Source organism: Cricetulus griseus, chromosome 4, assembly GCF_003668045.3.
Source record: "Cricetulus griseus strain 17A/GY chromosome 4, alternate assembly CriGri-PICRH-1.0, whole genome shotgun sequence".
Classification (NCBI taxonomy): Eukaryota; Metazoa; Chordata; class Mammalia; order Rodentia; family Cricetidae; genus Cricetulus; species Cricetulus griseus.
The window spans coordinates 174150763-174171427 of record NC_048597.1 but is presented as its reverse complement, the minus strand read 5'-3'; the positions used below and the strand labels follow the sequence as shown (position 1 = coordinate 174171427).

The 20665-nt window shown below is 44.9% G+C and overlaps 1 non-coding gene across 1 annotated transcript; it reads left to right on the top strand.

Moving 5' to 3' along the window:
• Nucleotides 1-12107: 12107 nt before the first annotated feature.
• LOC113835561 lies at nt 12108-12216 on the top strand. The gene has a single exon (XR_003485207.1). It is a non-coding gene; the product is annotated as a U6 spliceosomal RNA (small nuclear RNA).
• The last annotated feature ends 8449 nt before the right edge of the window (nt 12217-20665 follow it).

Here is a 20665-nt window from a genome sequence, read left to right as displayed (position 1 = left end):
GCAGGGAGAAGCGAGTTCTACACACCCTTGACAAACCAGGAGGAGACTGGCTGCTGATGGGCCATCTTAGGCACCATTATCACTTCTGGTTGTTGAGTGCTCTGTGGACATTGCTCAAAATTCTGTAAAGAGGTGAAGTAACTTTTCTCAGTTTCCACAGACAGAAAGTGGCAGAGGCAGGATTTGAACCCAGGGATAAGTGCAGCATTGATGGTGGCCCCATCCACTCCAATTGCACTGCTTTCAGACCCTCTCACACATGGCCAAATGTCTAGAATGTTGAAGAATGCTGGACATCTTGCCTTTTGGGAGTCCAGCTCTGGACCCTGAAGAATACATTCATAATACATACATACATACATACATACATACATACATACATACATACATACACACACACACACATACACACACAATCTGAAACTATTATCAGCCACTTACTTACTCACAGCGTGAACATACTCGTTACTTTTCTCCAAGATCCCTGAGCAGAGGAGATACCTTAATAAGAATTATGGAGATATTATGATGCAGGAGCCCCTGGCCAGGAAGAGAAGTAGACCTATGCAGGTACAACTGAGAATGTCACAAAAATCAGCAGGTCCTGGCTGTCCATTTAGCTGAGAGCCAGCCTGGCCCCCCTCTGAGTCGATGCCCTGGGAGGATGTTAAGAGGTCAATCAACATCCTCAGCTGCATAACTAATCCTGGAAGATGATACTCAAGGTAAATACAGACTCAGACAAACCATGAAAAACATTCGTGACTGCGGACCAGTAACAAAAGCTATGCTGTGATCTCCGACGCCAGCCAGCCAGACTTCCTGGCTAATTTCACTAAACCTAGCATCCAGAAGAGAAGAAAAGGGCTGTTCCTCCTCTATGTGTACTTCTGCCACAGGCTTGAGGGGTTTGCCTTATCCTTGAGAAACAAATGCCTGCCAGGCTGGGGCAGCCACCCATGGGAACTTACTTAAAGCTAGCTGGTTCCCCATTTGCTTCTGCAAGGGTGGTGGCCCACTGTCCTGTGTAGGTCAATCCAGATTGCCCCAGCTGCTGCTGCTCATCTCAAGCATTCTGCAGAAATAAACATCCCCCAAGCATTCTGCAGCTGGGACCAGAGGTCAAGCGGTGGTGGCTGGAGGTATGCTGGGTGGGATGTTACAGTTGATGCTTGAGAAAAAGATGTTTCTGTGAGTGTTCTTTCTCCCTTTGGGGTGTTAGTGAGAAAAAGATGGGTACCAGTGTTGGGACAAAGATCTCTAGAGAATGTCTCCTTCAGTAAAGGCTAAATCCTAAGCACATCAAGGAAGATTGCTGCGAGGGAAATGGAGACAGTTACCTTTGTCTTGACAGAGCTTCAAACAGGCTCAGCCAGTGAGCTTCTGTCAACGTTACAGAATCTGGTATAACCTCTGGGCATGTCCTTGAGGGGGGTTCTTGATTGGGTTAACTGAGGTGGTAGACCCATCCTAAATGTTGGTGGCACCTTTCCATGGACTGGAGTCCTAGTTTCATTTCTGTAGCTATGACAGAAACACCCTGACCAAAAGCAACTCAGAGGAGAAATGGTTCATTTTTAGCTCACAATTCCAAGTTATAGTCTGTCATAGGAGGGAAACTAAGGCAGTAGAGACTTAAAACAACATGTCACAACTCATCTAAAACCAAGAACAGAGAGAAATGAAGGCACACATATCTCACTATTCAGCTCACTTTCTCCACTGTTAAATAGTGCAGCGTCCAAATCTAGGAATGGTGCTAATCACAGTGGCCTGAGTCTTCCTACATCATTTAAAACAACACAGACCATTTCCCATAGACATACCCACAGACTAACCTGATCTAGACACTCCTTTGTTGAGACACTTTCCAGGGTGTAGACCAATGGTTCTCAACCTGTAGGTCCTGACCCCTTTAAGGGGTCAGACAACCCTTTCATAGGGGTTGCATATCAGATATCCTGCTCATCAGATATTTACATTATGATTCATATCAGTGGCAACATTAAAGCTATGAAGCAGCAATAAGGATAATTTTACGGTTGGGGATCACCATGATGAGAAACTGTGTTAAAGAGTTGCAGAATGAGGAAGGTTGAGAAGCATTGATCTAGACTACGTCAAGTTGACAGTTAAAGTAACCACCACTGCTGAGGTCCTGGGCTTCGTAAAAAAAGAGAAAGCAAGCTGAGCAGCAGCGTGCCCCCTCTCTGCTTCCTGACTGTGGGTGCCATGTGACCAGCCACCTCACAATTCCACTTTGATGGACAGTACCCTCAAACTGTAAATCCTTTCTTCCTGAAGTTGCTTTTGTCAGATATTTTTTGCACCAGCCAGTTGTAAAGTAACTAATGCAGGGTCTCAAGGAGCTTAGGCTCTGGGTCAGAGGGACTCCCTCAATGGCTGGAGGACTTCTCATTTACAACCAGCATACACCATCTGTAAAGTGAAAATGACTTAGCACCAAGATCTTACACAGCGCTACCCAGGTGTCAGAGTGCTAAACTAGGCATTTGATCTATTTTAATCCGCATTGGTATCAATAAAATAATGTCATTTCCAAAAATATTATTTTTCAAATTAATATCAATAATTTTAACATTAATAAGCACAGCTCTGAGAAGCTGGTGCTATCTTCAACTCCCATTTTACAGATGAGAAACTAAGGCACAGTGATACTTGCTTGAGACTCTTAGTTGGTGCTGGTTGGAACCTGAAGATGCCCTTAGGCAAACTGGCTGTGCAACTCTTTGTTTTTTTCTTTTTCCTTTAGATTTATTTATTTATATGGGTAGTTTGGCTAACATATACATCTGCACACCAGAAGACGGCATCAGACACATGTGAGCTGCCATGTGAATGCTGGAAATTAAACTCAGAACTTTTGGAGGAGAAATAAGTGCTCTTAACCACTGAGCCATCTCTCCAGTCCCATGGCCGTGTTACTCTTGACCACTATGCTTCTGCCTCTGAAGCTGCCATAAGCAACATACGAAATTAGGCCTAGCAAGGACTAGGCTTGGTGCCCACCCTGTGGCAAACCCTCAATAAATGTTAGCTTTTATTATTAACAGCACACAAAGCAACATAAAGCAGACTAGACAAGCTTCCTGCCTCATCTGAGATTCTTAATGATGCCTGACATTTATTTAGATGTGTCTATAATTCAAAAAGCTTTCCCAAGGATGTGCCCTATAATCCTCTCAGAAGTCCATGAAGGCAGCAGATGGCTTAGAAGGCAGCAGAAGGTCAGTGGATAGCAGGAGTTCATCCCACCATCCAGCAAGCCTTTATTGACATCCCAGAGTTTGTGTGGGCTGAAAAGACACTGAAGGCCCAAGGGCATGTGACTTATAGTATGGCTAACTCAGATTGTGTTTACACAATCATTTCAATGCTCAGCTGTCTAGACTGTGATACAATTCAGTCACTGTTGAGGCTCTGCTTGTATGCAAAAGCGATTGGAAGGGATCACCAAAAAGATACATGTCACAGGCTCACAAGGTCACCCACATATAAAGAATAAAACTCACTGATCAGGTGTCAGATAATAAAACCTAACATTTGAACAGCAGTTTCTAGCTCATAAACAGCTGTGATCTCATTTCAACCTTGTGATACCCCAAATTTTGTCTTAAAGTTACTAAGGGCTTAATGTTCATGACACCTACTGTATTCTAGCCAGAATTCTTGATTTTTCTTTTGAAGCTCCTCATCTGGACCCCTCTTACACTCGTCCCTATACATCTGTGATGGTTGATTTTAGGTGTCAACTTGACTGAGTTAAAGGATTCTCAGTTTGTAAATAATTATTCCTAGGAAGAATGTCTGGTTTCAGCTGAAGTGCTTACAGATTCTGTGACTTTGGGCCAATTAATGAAGCTCTTAGTGTTTCGGAAGCCATATGTAGTAAGTAGGAGCAGCTGCTTCCTGTACCTCCTGTGAAGATTAAAGGAACTAACATATATACAGTGTTTGGAAGAGTGCCTTGCCTGGAGTAGTGGACGCTTGTTTATATGAAATAAAAATACTGTATAGTTGTAGCCTACACATATTGTGGAAATGTAGCTCTCCTTAGGGTTTGGTGCATTTTCTGCTTTATAGATTTTTTTAAGGCTAAGTTGTTAGGTGCATACAAAGTTAGTATTGTACTGCCTTCTCAGTGACAAGATTTTTTTTGTTTTGTTTTGTTTTGTTTTTTGCTAGTACTTTATTTATTTTTCTCTCCAATTTTTATTTAAATTAGAAACAAGATTATTTTACATGTCAAACCCAGTTCCCTCTGCCTCCCCTGCCTCCCCTGCCCCCCCCCTCAATTAACACCCTACCTATCTCATACCCTTTCTGCTCCCCAGGGAGAACGAGGCCTTCCATAGGGGGTCTTCAGAGTCATGACAAGAATTTTTTACATTAATTCTCTAGCAATTTATTTTTCATGAACTCTGCTTATCTGGTATTAACATGATTTTACTGCTTTCCCTGTGGTCCGTGCTTGCATGGGCTTTCATTTTCCAGTCTTCGCTCTCAATCATTTTTAGCTTTGTGTTTTAGACACACTCATGTAAGCAGTCCAGAGTTGTTTTAAAACCCAACCTGTTGAACTTTTTAAATTGATGCGTGTGTGAGTTACATTTCTGATACTATGATAAACCACCATGAACAAAGGCAACTTAGATGTGAAAGTTTTTATTTCGGATCACAGTTCCAGAAGGCTAAGGGTTAATCCTGGTGGAAGGCCCCACAGCAATCCCAGAAACAGGGAGCCGAGGGATAGCATCCCAGCTGCAAAGAGAAAGAAGGGAGGAAGGGAGAGGGGAGAGAGCAGGGTAGGTGAGGCTATCAGCCCTCAAAGCCCGCCCTTTAATGATGCACTTCCTCCAGCAAGGTTCTACCCCCTAAAGGTTCCATAACCTCCCCAAACAGCATCACCAGCTGGGGACCATGTGTTCAAATATATGAGCCTGCGGGGAACCGTTCTCAGTCAAACTACCACAATGCACTTAGTTCATTTACATTTAAACCCAACCATGGCAACAATGAAACTGAATCTACTGTCTTAGTGTTTGTTCCTTTCCCCACACCTCCTTGTTTCTTTGGAGTGGATATTTTGTGATCATTCTGTTAGGTTAGAAGTAGTAAACTCATTTGCTACTCTTTAATGGTCCCACTATGTATAATTGACCTGTGAAACTCCAATAATGAGAAGCACTTTGCGCTTCTTCTCAGACAGTTCTTCAAGACATCGGTGTTGCATTTATTACACTTACAATTTGATACAAGTGAAAAGGATTTATTTTATTTTTAAGTATGTGTGTGCATGTGTAGGGTATGTGAATACGAGTGCAGGTGCCTATAGGGGCAGCAGAGGGCGCTAGATCCCCCAGAGTCAGGAGACTGAACTGTTACACGTGGATGCTGGGAATCAAACTTCAGTCCCTTGCAAGAGCCGCATGGACTCTTCATTGCTAAGCCGTCTTTTTAGTCCTCATTCAATTTTTTTTTTCCAGCTGGTCAGTTTTCAACTCATCCACATAGTTCCCCTTTTTATTGCTTTTCCAACTTCTTTGATTTTCCAAATAGAATCATATTACATTTGTCAGGAGAATGCTATTCAAGCCAGGCTTAGTGTTGCATGACTGTAAGACCAATGACTTAGGATACTGAGGCAGGAAGATCACAAGTTCAAGACCTGTTTGTGTTTCAGAGTGAGTTCAAGGTTAGCCTGGGCCACTTAGTACGACTCTGTCTCAAAATGAAAAACGAGGGGGGAATGGGTAGAAGGGCCTGACATGTAGTTCAGTGGTAGGGGATTTGTTTAAAGTACCGGAAGAGACAAAAGATAGAGAATCCATTTGATACTTCCTTTAGGATTGGATTTATGGTGTCAAATATTCTCATTTAAATGAAAATATTATTTCACTTATATTTTTTATTTCTTGAGATTTATTTTTATTTCATGTATATGGGTGTTTTACCTGCATCTATGTGTATGTACAACTTGCTCGTCTGGTGCCCACAGAGGCCAGAAGATGATGCTGGATCTCCTGGAACTAGAGTCCAGGTGCTTTTGAGCTGTCATGTAGATGCTGGGAAGTAAACCTGGGTTGTCTGCAAAAGCAGCCAGTGCTCTTTAACCACTGAACCACCTCTCCACCCTCTCACATTTACCCTTAAAGGTGTTTTCTTGGGGCATAGAATTCTAGGTTGGCACTGTTCCTTTCCCTCTAAGTGCACCCAAACTACCCACCCGCTCCTGAGTCTTGTTATTTCTGTTGAGAAGTCGGCTGTCATTTTAAGCCTATTGCCCCTTTAAAATGAAATATCATTTTTCTTCTCTATACCTGCCTTTAAGATTCTTTTTAATAGTGGCTTTGAGAAGTGATGCTTTGTTGTGAGTTTATTTTTATTTATTCTCCTGAAATGAGTTTGGCTTCATTTACATTTCAACTTAATCCCTTTCTTGGCTTTGGAAGCTCTTCAGCCATTGCCTCTTACAAACTTTATGCCCATCCATTTGCTGTCCTCCATCACCGGTGTCCTCAGTGGTGGAGTGCCTCTCTCCCCTCTCTCTCTCCCTCTCTCTCTGTGTGTCTCTCTCTGTCTCTCTCTCTCTCTCCCTCCCTCTCTCTCCCTGTCTCTCTCTGTGTGTGCATGCATGTGTGCAAACACACACACACACACACACACACACACACACACACACACACACACACATTCATGCACTTTGGATGTCAGAGGACATTCTTGGGTGTCAGTCCTTGCCTCCCACTTAATTGAGGCAAGGTGACTTGTTCAAAGCTACATATGGCAGGCTAGCTGGCACATGAGATTTGGGGACTCTCCTGTCTCCACCTCTCAGCTCCCAGTCTCCATCACCAGCTGGGTGCACACACACACACTATTGCCTCCAGCTATACTTGGGTCCAGGACTCTGAGCTTGGATCCTCACCCTTGCACAGCATACATTTTACCAACTGAGCCGTCTCCCTAGGCTCCAAAAAACATTCCTTAAATTCTAATTTTTTGACATTTCATTTTTTAGTTTAATAATTCCTATTTGATTTTTTATAGTCTTTAAAATTGTAATTCTGACTCTTTTCCATCACAACGAACCTTTTAAAGTCCAAGTCAATAAGCTGGAATCTTAGGGTTCTTTTTCTATTGTATGATGCTTCTCCCAATCTTCATACAACATAAGTCATTAACACTGAAAATTGTGAGATTAGATTGAAGTCTTGAACTTTACTCTGTAGAGAGGATTATCTGTTACTGGATTCTAGAGGTTATTCAGATCACTTGACATGTTAGTTATATTACAGGGCCTGGAACTCTCTTGCCAGATACCTTCTAGGCAGGCCAGGGCCAGGGTCTATGTGAGGCCTGGCTTTCCAACAGTTCTTTTTCTGTGCTTGGAATAGCCTTCAGGGCTTGGAAGATCTTCATCACAAACCACAAACCATGACATTTTCCTCTATACAAATATCACAGAATGTTTCCTAGTCTCTCAGCCGCCTCCTCTGGACTTGCAAGTGTCTCTAGGACCACAGCAGGCACTCACGCTCTGCCAGGCTTGCTTCCTTGAAGTTCTTTCCTCCTTCAGGTCTCAGCCAGACCAGTTTTTTTTTTGTTTTTCTACCTTGATAGTTTTTCCATACTTTCAAGCTATCTTTTATAGGAAGCATTTTGCCCAGTTTTGCAAAGTCTCCTTAGAGGGAAAATTTGCCTAGATCACTTAAGCTGTCAAAACTAGAAACATGATTCAAAACATGATAATGTTGTTTCATCATGGTGACCCTTAATAGCTCATAAAGCGTAACAAGAATCTACTAGACATTTCCTATTTCAATTCAACCACTTCTGGGACAGTCATTTTGTCCAATAATATCTAAATGATAATTCAAGGAAACGAGTATTTTATCTATTTAAAGAAATGTTTATCAAACATGTGCCGTGTCTCAAGAACTGGTGTAGGCAAAGCAGGTATCCTCTCTTCTTTCACAAAGAGTAGAACGATAGGCGGGGTGTGGTGGCGCACAACTTTAATCCCAGCACTTGGGAGGCAGAGGCAGGCAGAATTCTGTGAGTTCGAGGCCAGCCTGGTATACATAGTAAGTTTCAGGTCAGTCAGGGCTACATATTGAGAAGGGGGCAGGGTTGGAGACACGAAGTGTTTTACTTTTTAAAAAGCTGCTCTGAAATGCGATTCGAGATGGAGAGGAAAATTGGTTGAGAACAATCGATTGCGACAGGAAGGTGAGGGGATTGCCAAGTGCTGCATTAATTATGCTGTTTTGTTTGCAAGAACCAGAAAATTAAGCCTAAATGGACTTCAGTAATGCCTGAATGCATCATCCATCACAAAATAAGATGCCCAGAGGCCTCTAACAGAGGCCATCACGTCTCTTGCGTCTCATTGTTTTTGGATTGATTCAAGATGGCAGCTGAAGTCCTATCTATTCTGTGTACCCATGCCAACATGGGATGGAGAAGGCTGCCCATAATCCCCTAGCACACCTTTCCACTTTTTTCCCTGGTCAGAATTGGCATCTATGCCCACTTTGGCTCTGAGGGAATAAAATTACTGTGAGGAAGGCTGGAGACATGGCTCAGCACTTAAGTGCATGTACTGCTCTTGTTCTCAGCTCCCAGTACCCACATCAGGTGGCTCGTACCCACCTACAACTCCAGCTCCAGGAGATCGGACACCTTCTGACCACCATGGGCAACTGCACTCACCTGTGAGAATCTACACACATAAGTAATTATAAATAGAGGAAATATTTTTAAAAATATTCCCAAATTGTCATGATGGCTTAGACAGATTATAACCTGATCCTGCCTATGTGGGATGCTAATTCCTCAGCAAAATTGGAAGGCTTGGGCAAAGGAGTGGAGGGAGGAGGAGAAGGAGGAGGAGGAGGAAGGAGCTGAACTGGGTTTGGAAAGCAGCCAGTAGTGTCCCCTGTAGGTAGATGATGGCAAAGGCGAGACAACACCAAAAGCAATCATTAGGTCCACAATTCCCAGAGTTATCCCCATATGTGCGTTCCACTCTGACCCTGAAAACAGCAATAAAAACCCAGCATGACTGTACACATGCTAATCACACAGACTTTATGTTAGCCTGATGATATAGACCCTGTTGCTATCCTTTTACAATGACAAAATGGAGTCACAGAGTGTTAAGAAGTCTATGGTGGAACACATGGTTGGTAGAGCCTGGAGTTAATCCAAGGTTGATTTTGGCTTCTTTGATACACTGTTTTGCGGAGGTTGCCATTATTCTGGTCTTTTGGAAGAGGAAATTTAAGTTCAGAAACATGACGTTCATTTGCCTGTCTATTCATTTCCCAGAAAACTCACCGTTCCTACTCCAGGAGCTATATTAGACCCAGGAAGGTGTTGCCTTTGACCTTATGATGTAAGAAGACTAGCGGGATGGTATGCATTGGATGTATATGGCATGGAAGGAAAGGGGGCAGCCCAGAGGCCCACAAATGTGTGGCATTAGGTGAGTCAGTCTCTTATCAGCTCCTCTTTATCCCATTGATGAGGGATGATTTCAACCCTTGGGTATGGGGAGAGCTGAACATGGCACACCCAGTTGATATCACAGCTTCACAGCCCGGAGGAGGAATCTCATACTATGGAAGAGTATACAGATGCATTTGAAACAGAGTGAGTGTCCCGGTTTGAAAGAAAATGGCCCCCAAATGGAGTGGCACTATTAGGAGGCGTGGCCTTGTTGGAGGAAATGTGTCATCGTGGGGGCGGGCTTTGAAGTCTTTTTCTCAAGCTTCACTCAGTGTGACAGTCAATCGACTTCCTGTTGCCTGTCTATCAAGATGTAAGATAGATCCTCAGTTTCAGCACCAAGTCTGCCTGCATGCCACTATGCACCCTGCCATGATGATAATGAACTGCACCTCTGAAATGTTTTCTCTATTAGAGTTGTCATGGTCATGGTGTCTCTTCACAGCAATAGACACCCTAACTAAGGCAGTGACTGACAGGGGCTGTGTGAGGCTGGCTTTGTAGTATCCAGCAGATGGGGTGCCTCTAGGATGAGGTCCTCTAGGATGAGGTCCTCTAGGATGAAGTCCTCTAGGATGAGGTCCTCTAGGATGTGGTCCTCTAGGATGAGGTCCTCTAGGACGAGATCCTCTAGGATGAGGTCCTCTAGGATGAGGTCCTCTAGGATGTGGTCCCCTAGGATGTGGTCCTCTGGGATGAGGTCCTCTGGGATGTGGTCCTCTAGGATGTGGTCCTCTGGGATGAGGTCCTCTAGGATGTGGTCCTTTAGGATGCGGTCCTCTGGGATGAGGTACTACAGAAAGATAGGAATGACATGTTTGAATACTTCTGTGACTGAGCAGGGAACTGAAACTTGCTCTTCTGGGATAAACAGAAACTTCAGCTAACCTGTCTGACTTACACGACTCTGCCTAGGGAACAGAATGGGAGGACAATTTGTAGTAAGGTCATTTAGCAACTTCCTGATGTCACCCGTGGCAAGGCAGAATATAGCACCAAGCTTGGACTTCAGGCCTGATATTACATCACTGGTTCTTTTTTAAAAAATATTGTTTAGGGGGCTAGAGAGATGTCTCAGTGGTTAAGAATGCTTGTTGTGCTTACAGAGACCTGTGTTCAGTTCCCAGCACTCACACCAAGATCTCTTAACTATTCACAACTCCAGTTCTAGGGGATTTAAGGGATTTGATGCCCTCTTCTGGCTTCGCAGGGCACTTACATATGTGGTGCAGAGACATACGTAAATAAATCTTTAAAAATCACACACACACACACACACACACACACACACACACACACACACACACACACACACACACACACAATCTTGCCTTGGTATGTAGCCTTGGCCAGCCTGGAACTTGCTATGTAGAATAGGCTGGCTTTGATTCACAGAGATTGTCTGACTCTGTCCTCCTGTGTACTGGGATTAAAGGCAGAGGCCACCATGCCTGGCCCTTTATATTTTCTTGAGACAAGATCTCATATAGCCTAGACTGGCTCCAAATTCACTATGTGGCAGAAAATGACCCTGAATTTCCCATCTTCCAGCCTCCACCTCCCAAGTGCTAGCATCACAGGTGTGTATCACCACACTTGGGTTCATGCAGTGTTGGGGATGGAACCCAGTGCATGTCGCTCACTGTCTTAGTTGGGGTTTCTATTGCTGAAGCACTTTACCAACTGAGCTACAGCTCCAGTCTAACCGTGGGTTCTGCACCTTGGTGCATCTGTAAAAGAACAGTGGTGCCTGATTCATCAGCTCTCTGTGAGTTTTAAAGGACACGATGTGAGTTAACAGTTTATCATGAGAACAGACACAGGGTGAGAGTCGTCACCAACTGCCAAGCACAGGGCTGTGTCACTTGCATAGAGTCATGTTGCTGCAAGCAGAGAGTGTTCATCCTTTATTCCAGGTATAGGAAGCTGCCTGTAACTTTAAACAGGTCTTTTACATGATAAGTACCAGTCTACTCATCTGTTGAACTAATGTGATTGCATGCATCCCATTACTCATTCACATGCTCAACATGTTTTGAGTACCTACTGTGCGACTGGTGCTGGTACAGCGAGATGGTCTTTTAGAAGCTCATGGTCTGACATGGAAGGCGTGGCCTGAGTACTGTGTGTGCTACACCTTTGGAAGTCAGTGTTTTGGGTGACACAGGGGCCAGTCCTGGAGGTGAGAGATGGATTGTAAAGACACTGAGACTATTCTCGATGAAGTTCCACCACCATGACACTTTGGGCTGATGACCGCTGTGCCCCACAGTGAAAGAGCTCTTTCACTGAGATCCCTATTAAATGTCAGGCTTTGAGTAAAAGGTATCTCGGATGCAAGGTATTCTGAGCCCTAAGCTGTGGCTGTGGCTGTGCCTTGCTGGTGTATGACCACAGGCATGCCACTTCACCTCCCCGTGCCTCAGCTTCTTACGACAATGAAGGATGGGCTCTGCAGTCCTGGAGAGTCCTTTTTACCTAAGGCTAGAGGCCATGACGCCAAGAAGCCACCGGCTGTTCCTAGTACTGGGTGTCTCTTTCCTCCTTCACTCCCTCCATAAAACTGCTGCACAGTGCTTGCTTTGGCAGCACACATGCAAAAATTAGAATAATACAGAGTAGAGGAGGATGGCCCTTGTGGAAGATAACACCACGCAAGCTCTTGAACTGCTCCATATTTTAAAAATATATAAGAGACCCCTCCTACACATCCAGGCATCCTCTCGTATGCACAGCGCACTGCTGGGCAGGGACCAGCTCCTCTCAGAAAATTGTTCCCAGGAGGAAAATGAAATGAGACAACAGCAACCAAAACACAGAAGCAGTCAAAACAGAAGGCCACTGCTTGCCGCTCTTCTGTGTCTGAGGCAGGCACATTTGGTTAGCCTGGCTTTTTCCCGAGGAAGACTCATCTTTCAGTGTGCCATGGCCTGGAGGCTCCATATTTCCAAATTCTGTGTTTGGAATTCTCTCTCCACAATATTTCAGAAAGAAGAGCCAACTCTGCAGTTTTCTCCAAATCTACTTATTGCCCCGGGATCAGGGAGGGGCTGAGATGGGATGAGAAGATGGAAACCCAGCTGGACCCCATAGTTTCCATGCTGGGCAGCTTCCCAACCACAGCAGCAGAGGGAGGATGGAGAGGGGGACCCGGGGCACCTGCCTCCAGCAACCGGCTGTGTAACAGTATAGAAGAGTGAAGGGCAGCTTCCCACAGGCTCTCTTGCTCCCTTTTGTCTGGAGTCTGACTGTAGTCAGAATGTCAAAAGGGGCAATGGTGTGTGGATGCCTCCTCACCCTCCCAGCCTGGGCTCTCTTTTCTGTCTGTGGGAAAAAATTAGGTTCTTTGTTTTGTATTTATTGTTTTATTCTTCTCTCATACATTATATCCTGATTACAGTTTCCCCTCCGTCCTCTCCCTAGTCTCTCCTCCCCACCCTCCCTCTTCCCAAGATCTCCCCCCCACACTCTCACCGCCCCCCCACATCCCTTCTTCCTTTAGAAAATAGCAGGCCTTCCAGGGACATCAACCAAACATGGCATAATATGCTACAATAATATCAGGCACATAACATCATATCAAGGCTGGAAGAGACCACCCACTAGGAGGGAAAGGGCCCCACAAGCAGGCAAAAGAGAGACGGCCCTGCCCCCACTATTAGGAGACCCACAAGAACACCAAGCTACTCAGCCATGGCATATATGTAGAGGGTCTAGGTCAGACTCCAAAGCTCCCATGATCCCTGTGAGCCTTCAGTGGGCTGTGATCTCGTGGTGTCCCTGTCCCTTCTAGTTCCTCCAATCCTTCCTCTCCCTCTTCCACAGTACTCCCCGAGCTCTGCCTAATGTTTGGCTGTGGGACTCAGCATCTGCTTCCACCAGTCGCTGGACGAAAGCACTTAAGTTCCTGGAGAGTCAACGACGTCAAAAGAAGGGACAGGGAGAGCTTCCTCCTTATTAATTGCTGTGGGGCACCAAGAGGAAAAAAAAATGATGCACAGCAGGCTACATGTCCTGGTTCCATTTCTGTTTCTGTGATAAAGTACCCTGACCAAAGTTAGGTGAGAGGGGGGTTTATTCGTCTTATGGTTCCAGGTTACAATCCATCGCAGCTAAGTCACAGTGGTGGGGCTTGACACTGCTCGCTGACTTGAGCAGAGAGAAATAAATGCAGGAGGGTCTGTTTGCTTGTTGGCTTACTTCCTTCTCTTTTATATAGTTCAGGCATCCCTGCCTAGGAAACGGTGCTGACCACAGTGGGCTGAGTCTTCCCACATCAATTAGCAATCAAGACAACCCCCACCCAATCATCTAGACCATCAGTTCTCATCCAGTAGGTCCCCACCCCTTAGGGTCAAATGACCCTTTCACAGGGGTCACCTAAGACCACCAGAAAACACAGATATTTACATTATGATCCATAACAGTAGCAAAATTACAGTCATGAAGTAGCAATGAAATAAATTTTATGGTTGGAGGTCACCAAACATGAGGAACTGTATTAAAGGGTCTCAGCCTTAGGAAGGTTGAGAACCACCTATCTAGACAGTTCCTCAATTAAGACTCTCTTCCCAGGTGACAATTAAAAGCTAACTGTCACACAAAGCTACTGAGAGCAAGGCTCAGTGTTTGCCTTTATTAGATCATCCAAGGGTTTGAATTATAAGTAGGTGTGAATGGGTCAAAGCCATGGGCTCTGGAATCAGATAAACTGACCCTGAATCTCAGCATCATCACTATTTGTGGGACCTTGAGTCAGTGACTTCACAACTCTTCGGGGTTGGCGTAGGAATAGGTGAGCTGCTGTCTACTGTATTGAGTAGCACAGGCCTGTACATTAGGCCTGTGTAATGTACAGCAAGCATCTATTGAATGACTGATGAGCTCTCACAATGATGAAAGGAGGGAGCCTGGGCTTCATTTTCTCTTCATTAGGGATAGAGAGAAGAGTAAGTGCAGAGGGTGTTCAGGAGCCAGAGGGTAGTTCTTCCCCAGAAGGAACTGCTCTCATCTCCCCAGGCATTAAGACCGATCCTCTCTGGCCACCAGACCATATTAGGTGGCTGTTTAAGATAGGGAGCTTAGGGCGTCAGGTGAAACCCAGAGAGTGATGATGGATGGGAGCATGAGAGGAAATAGGTATTTTATGGAATTGATTATAAGTAGGAAGCCCATGATTCTATCTCCAACTAAATGGACCCTGTCATCCTGCTGTGTTCCCAGTGTCCTCTTGTGTCAGGCCTGGACCAGCCAGACCTATGAGTGGGTCTAACACAGATATTTCAAAAACCCACCTAAAAGTGTGGCATATGGCCCAATCAGTAGAGTGCTTGTATAGCATGCATGGAGCCCTGGATTGCATCTTTAGCACTTCATAAAACTGGGTATAGTGGGACATGCCTGTCATCCCAGAGCCTGGGGGTGGGGGATAGAGGCAGGAGGATCTTAGAAGTTCAAGTTCATAAGCCAGTACACTGCATGAAACTAGGTATAGTGGGACACACCTGTCATCCCAGAACCAGGGAGGTAGAGGCAGGAGAATCTTAGAAGTTGAAAGTCACAGCAGGTGAACAGAGTGGGCTTATGGGTAGAATCTTGGATGGGAATGTAAGCCTGCAGTCACTTTGGGACACTGTCAGGCACTGTCTCTTAAGCTGAACATGCACGGGTCCTGTGACATGACAATCCTGCCCCAAGATGTGGTACCAAACGACTTTTACTAGAGTGTCTTAAACTCTACTGTGTGTATTAACTCCAAATTAGAAACTGCTAAATGCTCATGGACAAAGGCGAAAGGAACCACAATATTGTGGTTGCCATGAGAAGGAGGGCTCTTACTTTGCATGTAGCAATATGAATATATCTTCTCAAAATAATGTTTGGCAGTTTTTTGAGGGGGACATCATTTCATTTAAAGGCAGTTCAGAGAAACAGGTGGGGCTAACTGGGAGCTGAGGAAGGTCCCAGTATAAGAGAAAGCTGAGGTCTCACCTTGGAGGGTGGTAAGTGGCAGGTACATGAGTGGACCTGGGTTGGTTCAACTCCTGATCTGGTGCCACATAAATGTTCAGTTTGTAAAAATTAATGTGTGTTTAACTTAGGATATATATGTATATATGTATACTTTTCTATTGGACACCAATAAACATTTTTAAATGGCAAATACAAAAATAACAAAAACTATAAAGAACCTTGGAAGAAAATCATGAAACCTTACTAAAAGCTAGAACATAAGACTGAATTAAGTGGGATAGACCATGTTCTTGAACAAGAAAATGAAATGTAGCGTGACGCCAATCTCCCTAAACTCACATACACATTTCATGCAATTTCAATGAAAATCCCAGCCTGTATCTTTTTCATTTAACAAGCTGATTCTGAATTGTATATGAAAGAGTGAGATGCTCAAAAGAGTCATGATACTCTGATTTTTTAAAAAGTTAAACACAAGGGCTATAGAACTGCCTCAGAGGTTAAGAGCACTGGCTGCTTTTCTAGAGGACCCAGGTTCAATTCCCAGCACCCACATGGTGGCTCACTACTGTCTATAACTCCAATTCCAGTGGACCTGACACCCTCTGTTGGTCTCCATGGGCACTGCATACATGTGGTGCACAGAACACACATACAAACAAAATTCTCATACACATAAAAGAAATAATTATAAAAATTTTAAAAGTTAAGTGTAGTCCATAAATCAGATGTTGTACTTGCTATATTGGATACCAGGATTTATCATAATAACACAGTGATTAAGACAGTGTGCCATCAGCATGGGATGAAACAAGAGAGAGAGCACCCAGAAATAAACCCTCACACCTGTGGAAGCTTGAGGCAACTGCCAGATGGGGCAGCTCTATCACGCCAGGCCTATTGCTTATCCATATGGGGGAAAGTGAAATTAGTTTCCTACCTAAGTGGTTTGCAAAAAAAAAAAAAAAAAACAATTCCAGATGGAAAAAAGGCTTACTTATAGAAGGAAAACTATGACACCATTGGAAGATAATATAAGAGAATATATCTAAGGCCTCAGGCTGGAGGAAGATCTCTTAAACAAAACAGAGTAAGTACTAACCATAAGGACAACATTGAGCAATTTAATTACATTAAAATTAAAATTTTTTTTTCTTGTAGAACTACCATATGACCCAGCCTGGGTCCACTCCTGGGCAAATACCTAAAGGAGTCTCCATCCTACCTCAAGGATGTTTGCTCATACATGTTCATTGCTGTTCTCTTCACAATAGTCAGGAAATGAAACCAGCCTAGGTAACCATCAATTGATGGGCGGATAATGAAAATGTGGTGCAGATACACAATGGAATTTTATTCAGCTATAAAGAAAAGTGGATTTATGAAAGTTGTAGGAGAGTGGATGGGTCTGGAAATTATTACATTAAGTGAGGTGACCCAGGCTCAGAAAGACAAATACCACATGTTCTCTCTCATATGTGGATCCTGGCTTTTAATGTTTATGTATGTATATATGTGGGTGAGAGTGGGTACAGGCCATGAAACTAGAAAGGGGACCAAGAAAAGGGAGAAGGAGGTGTTGAGGGAGGGGGGGGGGCAATAGAAGCCAGGTGACATGAAGGCAGAGAAGAGGCTGTGGGGTGGAGTCGGGGAGGGGCGGGGTGGGGAGAAAGACCAACAAAACAAATTATATTAGAAAATGCCATCATGGAAACCTAATACTTTGCATATTAATATTAAAATGTTTTACATTGTGGTTTCCTTTGTTGTTCAAAAGACAGTATTTTTAAAATGTCATAAGTGAGCGAAGGTGATTACATACAAATAAATAAGAGGACTGGGTGGCCAGCCAGGTGGGGAAGAAGTCAGAATCTTGAATATGTCTTGCATCTGTCTCCTTACAGGAGCCTTCATTTAATCGGCAGCTCTTTGTCAAGTGCTGTTGTGAAGAAAGCCCCAGAGGCATAGCACTGAAAAGAGCAGGTAAGACCTAACTGATAACCACTGTGGTAAATGGAGGTTGCAAGTTGTGGTACCCAGCACAGGTATAGATGAGTAGATTCTGAATGCAAAGTTTGCTGTGTAAATGAAGCAGTGCTCCCACAGGCCAGGGCCCTTACCCCTGCACTCTCTAACACTGCCAGCCAGCACTGGGTCAAGTTGTCTCTCTCCACTCTCCTGTGGCTGGCTTCACCTTCCCCATCTGATTTCCACTTTCTTTGTTTGGATCATATTATCAGGACGTGACTCAGTCTTGGGGACCAGCTAAGCTTTGCTTATTCCTGCCTCATTGAAGCTGTTAGGGACACTTGAGGCAGCCAGTACCAACGCTACTTCTGTAGCTATGGCAGTATGGTGTGAGAGTGGCTGATGGTGACATGGGCGTCCATAATTCAACAGGGGCATGTGATCCTGTGTGGAGGGCAAGATGCCCAAGGAGATGAAGAATGTGGCTTTTTTTGCATAGCAAGGCCTGAGTCTCTCCAGAAAGCTGAGCTCTCTCTCTCTCTCTCTCTCTCTCTCTCTCTCTCTCTCTCTCTCTCTCTCTCTGTGTGTGTGTGTGTGTGTGTGTGTGTGTGTGAATGCACGTATGTGGGTGCTTTCACACATGAGTGCATGTGTGAAGGTGAGAAGTCAATGCCCTGTGCATGTTTCCATTGCTTTCTACCTTACTTTTTTCTTTTGTTTTGATTGGTTTTTCAAGACAGGGTTTCTCTGTGAAGCCCTGGCTGTCCTGGAACTCACTGTGTAGACCAGGCTGACCTCGAACTCACAGAGATCCACCTGTCTCTGCCTCCTGAGTTCTGGAATTAAAGGTATGTGCTGCCACCACTACCAGGCTCTACCTTACTGTTTTGAGACAGGGTCTCTTACTGAATCTGGACCTAGGTGTTTTAGTTAGATGGTTGGCCAGTGAGTCCTGGAATCTGTCTGTCTCTGCATCTCCCCTCCTCTAGGTGCTGGGGCTATAGGTATATACTGCCATATCTGTTTTTTATGTGGGTGCTGGGGATTTGAAATCAAGTCCTCATGCTTGCCGAGCGAACACTCATTCACTTCTCCAGTCCCTAGCTTGCTTGTTTTTTTTTTTTTTTCTACCCTGTTTTTTGAGACAAGGTCTCTCGTTGGTCTGGAACTCACCAAGTAAGGCAGGCTGGTTTGCCTGGGTGCTCCAGGGGTCTCCCCAGTTCTGGAGTTACAAATGCATGCTACCATGTGTATTAAAATGTGGGTCCTAGGCCCACAGCTAAGCACTGAGCTGAATTCCTGGAATCCAGTTGCAGAGAGGGAGGAGTGATGAGCAAAGGGGTCAAGGCCAGGCTGGAGAAACCCACAGAAACAGCTGACCTGAACAAGGGGGAGCTCATGGACCCCTGACTGACAGCTCGGAAACCAGCATAGGACCTAACCAGGCCCCCTGAACGTGGGTGTCAGTTAAGAGATCTGGGCAGTCTATGGGGCCTCTGGTAGTGGAACAGTATTTATCCCTAGTGTATGAATGGACTTTGGGAGCCCAAGCCCCATAGAGGGATACTCTCTCAGCCTAGACACACAAGGGAGAGCCTAGGTCCTGCTCCAAATGATATGATAGACTTTGAAGATCCCCCATGGAAGGCTTCACTCTTTCTGTGGAGCAGAAGAGGGATGGGGGTCAGTGGGGGCCATGGGAGGATGGGAGGGAGAGGGAACTGGGATTGATATATAAAATAAGATTGCTTCTAATTTAAGTTAAAAAATGATTTTTAAAAACTGGGTCCTAGGGGGTCTGACTGAGGTCCTCATGCTTGCAAGGCAACTCTTGTAGCACAGAAGTTATCTCTTCAGCTAAAGTCATTTCTTTGAGTAACTGCCTGATTCACCTGGAACTGGGGAGAGAGGATCTCCATGTTCTTACTAGAGAGGCCACCATGTAAGCTGGTCAGGGAAGATTAATCCTGGTAAGAAGATGCTAGTGAGGCAGGTGTAGGAAGCTGCCAGGATGAGCAATCAAGAAAGACTGAACCAGCTGTAGGTCCTGAGGAAATGTATCAGACAGTTGCAGCGAGGCTGCTGACTCACACAGCTAGCCCAGGACTTCAGTCCCAGCTCTGCCATTGGGCAAATTCCTTAACCTCCTCAGAATATGCCAATGTACTCAGGGGAGTGATCATGTGCCCAGGGTTTACCTTGAGACGACATCTGAATGATGCCTCTGAGTGTACTGAGCCTCAGTAGGTGTCAGTTGCTATCATTGTCATTACTCCTATTATCCTGGCTCAAAGAGTGAGCAGGGCCTCTGCAAACGGGCAGGGCAATGCCCTTAAAAGTGGAGTAAGGGCAGTGCTGTAGCCCAAGCTGGAGTACTGCCCTCAAGTCCCAGCACTAGTAATATTACATTTTACTAGGTATGACGGTGCCACCTGTAATCCCAGCACTCAAGAGGTCAAAGCAAGTTCAAAGTCAGTCTGGGCTACATCATGAGACCCACATCTCAATAAACACAAGGACTGAGTCTGTGGCTCAGTGGCCGTGTTGTCAATAGCTCAGCATGTGCAGTCTTGGACTGGACCCCAAGCACTCCAAGCAAGCAAACAAAATATAGAACAGTTGGCATGGCAGTTGTGGTGGAAACTGAGGCATGAGGTAGGAGGACTCTGTGGTAGCTGGTTGCTGAGGGGTCTTCCAAGTTCAAGCACAAAGCTGAGCTGGGAGGCTGTGGTAGGCTATTGAGTGGGATAAGGGTGTATGTCTATCTAAGGAGCTCTGAGCATGTTTGCAGAGGCCGAAAGACTCCCCGTGACCTGCTGAAGGGATTCTGAGAATAGCCACCTCACTTCCTGAGATTCCCTGGTCATCTGTGGGGAATACAAGAAGGCTGCTGCCATTTTGAAGCAGGCACGCTATGGAGAAGAAGGAAAACTCATGGTTCCAGCAAGCTCTACCTCTGAGCTTTTTATCCCATCTACAGAGCTCAGTTCACTTATCTGCGTGGGGTTGAGGAGACAGTCTGTTGGTAAAGTGCTTGCCAGATAAGCAGGAGGACCTGAGTTTGGATCCCCAGCCTCCAAGTTAAAAAAAAAAAAGGCTGGCATAGCTGTGTGTGCCTGGAATCCCAGCACCAAAGAAGCAGAGACAGAGCTCACTGGCCTGCCTGTGTAAATGACTTGGTAAACTCTGG